Source organism: Cebus imitator, unplaced genomic scaffold (assembly GCF_001604975.1).
Source record: "Cebus imitator isolate Cc_AM_T3 unplaced genomic scaffold, Cebus_imitator-1.0 Scaffold121, whole genome shotgun sequence".
Taxonomy (NCBI): domain Eukaryota; kingdom Metazoa; phylum Chordata; class Mammalia; order Primates; family Cebidae; genus Cebus; species Cebus imitator.
The window spans coordinates 1,437,030-1,440,905 of record NW_016107436.1 but is presented as its reverse complement, the minus strand read 5'-3'; positions in this window follow the sequence as shown (position 1 = coordinate 1,440,905).

Genomic DNA, 3,876 nt, shown 5'->3' with positions numbered 1-3,876 from the left:
TCTTGCTCTGTCACCCAGGCTGGAGTGCAGTGGCACAATCCGGCTCACTGCAACCTCCGCATTCTGGTTCAAGCAATTCTCCTGCCTCAGCCTCCTGAGTAGCTGGGATTACAAGGCATCTGCCACCACACCCAGGTAGTTTTTGTATTTTTAGTAGAGACAGTGTTTTGCCATGTTGGCCTTGCTGGTCTCGAACTCCTGACCTCAGGTGATCGATCCCCTTAGCCTCCCAAAGTGCTAGGATTATAGGTATAAGCCACAGTGTCCGGCTGGATTTGTTTATTTCTAAAATATTGTGTCTTTGTATCTATCTCCATACATGCAACTCAATTCACTAAAATATATTAATATTTTATTATAAGATGATGTTACTTTTGTGACCATACAAGAAGTTTCTTGCCCTGTTATAATCTCCCCTACCAAAGTTTGCAAAAAACAATTCATATAAAATATTGGACAGCCCTGGTTTTCTGGATAAAACTTGGAACAATGGAGAAACAAAACATTATCCTACCCTCAGAGAGCACACAGTCTAGGAAAAATGATTCCATTTGGAATGATACAAATACATTTTAAGCTTAGTAGGTTTATTAATGTTAGGCAACAATAAATGAATGGTTAATATTTTTCATTTTATCCTTTAAAATTTTTGGCATTTCTATTTATCTTTATTAAGTAATATACTTTAAAAGGTGGAGAGGAAAAATGTCTTTTAACCTCACTGAATAAAACAAAATAATCGAAACTTTAATTTTCATTTTAAAAGTAATTACATGCAGTGATAGCCTAATTTTCATGGCATGGTAGTTAACAGACACCTGCTTTTATTTTGAATGGAATTGCATTTTTAACAGAAACTATTCTCAGCGTTTGCTTTCATCTTCTAAATAGGAAAGCCAATTTGAGGGTTGAATATTTATCTGGTGAGTTTCATGGAGTCAATTAAGAAAATTCAGGTCAATAGAAAAAAATAATTTAATATGTTTCTCACTTAGCTAATTCATAAAGTTTATAATGACTCCTATCTACAATTGCTATTCCAAAAAAGTCCATGATAAATTCAACCTTCTTCTTAGAGGAAAAACAGAATACTGTAAATTCTACTCAGAACTCATATTTTAAAACTTCATTAATTTTACACAATAAATTGAAGTGACTATGTAGATTTTGAGATGATCTCAGCGTTATGAAGATTTATTATGATGTTTCATTATAGCTATTCACCTACTTACATTAAAAATAAGTATCACAACAGTGTCTTTCAGGCAGTAGTTAAAAAGAAACACTTCACTAGATAGGATAAATACTAACAAGAGGTTTCTGCAGACCCTACAGTACAACTTTTTATAAATATAGATTTATTGGGATATTTTCCTTCTAGAAACAATTTTTATTTTATTTTTTTATTTTTTGATACAGAGTCTTGCTGTTGTCCAAGCTGGAGTGCAGTGGCACGATTTCAGCTCACTACAGCCTCTGCCTTGTGGGCTCAGGTGATTCTGGTGCTTCCGCCTCCCGATTACAGGTACACGCCACCACACCTGGCTAATTTTTCTGTTTTAGTAGACACGGGGGTTTCACCATGTTGGCCAGGCTGGCCTCGAACTCCTGACCTCAAGTGATAAACCTGCCTCAGCCTCCCAGAGTGTTGGGATTACAGGCCTGAGTCACTGCACTGGCCTAGAAATGATTTTTAAAGTAACACTTTGCTTAAATATGTGAGGGCTTATATATGGAAATTACATTTTAATGTTGAATTAATATTTTTACTGTGTATTTCATATATAATTAGAATAATTATAATTGACATGATAATAATAGGAAGAAGTAATATTTATTGGGTGCTTAGTATATGCCAGATATTCTACACGATAATAATAGGAAGAAGTAATATTTATTGAGTACTTAGTATATGCCAGATATTCTTACAACCACTTTACACATATCTCTCAGTTAATCTTCACAACAACCCTCAGGTACTATTGTTATCTCCATTTTATAAATAAGAAACTAGGAGTGGCAGCGCTGGAATCCAACTCAGGCAGCTGAGCTTCAGAGCCAGCCCTCTCGATGTGACTAGGTATCTCCAGGTGTACAGCAGAGAGAATCTAAAGAAATAGCAGTCATCTTTCCTAACTTCCAGTGGTATCTATCAGGGTTCTTTGGTTGCAAGAAATAGAAACTAATTCTGACAACCCAAGCAGAAGAGAATTTATGGGAAGGATGTAGACAGCTTACAGAATTCATGGGAAGGCTGGAAAAGCAGGATTTGACACAAGCTGGATGCAGGGCAGCTCTGGAAGGTCAGGGGCAAGAACCACAAAAAAGCTTACGGCACAGGTGGTCTGGAATGAATGATTTTAAACTGCTGTGGTCTTTCTTTCCTTGGCTTAGAACATTAGGTAACAGGGAGAGGGTGTTCAACTGGCCTAGCTTGGATCAGTTGGATCAAAGAAGAGAGTGGGGCCTGAGAACCATCTCAGGACATTGTATCTGGCAGAGAAGAGGTTCTTGCTATGAGAGCCAGATGTCTGGGGTTTAATATTAGCTTTACCATTTACATAATTGGGCCACATTGGTAATCTCTCTGTCGCTCAGTTTGTAGATTGGAACAATAGAGATAAGAAGAGTATTTATCCCTTAGGGGCATTTAAGAAACAAACAAGTGAATACACACTAAACTCCCTTTTTTTTTTTTTTTTTTTTTGCACAAGTTTATATAAAGGTTTAGTTTCAGAAGTCTCCAGTACCTAATCATGTAGTCCTCAATAAACACACTAAACTCCTAAAAGAGGGAACTGCACAAGAAAGCCCAGCCTAAATGTTTACTTTGATTATATTCAAAATTAAGAATTAACAGATATACTGACGATTAAATATAAAGAAAAGGCAAAACTGAATTTTCCCCTTCCTCCACTTCTCAATTAATTTTTAGGCCTTTTAATCAAAATAAAGATATGCCTCAGGAATATAAAAATCCACTTAGAAGATTTATCATATATATATATTTTTGAGACACAGTCTTGCTCTGTTGCCCAGGCTGGAGTGCAGTGGCACCATCTCAGCTCACTGCAACCTCTGCCTCCCAGGTTTGAACAATTCTCCTCCCTCAGCCTCCTAAATAGCTGGGGTTACAGGTGCCTGCCACCATGCTTGGCTAGGTTTTTTTTTTTGTATTTTTAGTAGAGATGGGGTTTCTCTATCTTGGCCAGGCTGCTTTTGAACTCCTGACCTCAGGTGATCCATCCGCCTCGACCTTCCAAACTGCTGGGATTACAGGTAGGAGCCACCGCATCCAGCCAAAAAGATTCTTAAGTGGTACTTTGAACTAGTCTGGGAAATGTATTTTTTTAGAACTAAAGTTTTGACAAATTATAAAAGCTTCAGATTCATTTAGAGAAACATAAAAAAGGAATACATGTTTATGAGATATGAGTGAACTATTAAAGGTAGTTATAGTAAAAATCTAATTGGTTGAGATTAATTGGGGGGTACTTCAAATAAGTAAAATTTCCTTTTTTTTTTTTTTTTTTTTTTTGAGACGGAGTTTCGCTCTTGTTACCCAGGCTGGAGTGCTATGGCGCAATCTCGGCTCACTGCAACCTCCTCCTCCCGGGTTCAGGCAATTCTCCTGCCTCAGCCTCCTAAGTAGCTGGGATTACAGGCATGTGCTACCATGCCCAGCTAATTTTTTGTAGTTTTAGTAGAGACGGGGTTTCACCATGTTGACTGGGATGGTCTCGATCTCTTGACCTCGTGATCCACCCGCCTCGGCCTCCCAAAGTGCTGGGATTACAGGCTTGAGCCACCGCGCCCGGCCTAAAATTTCCTTTTTTAAAATGTAGGAATTAAAAGAATTTTTAAAAGGAAAACTGT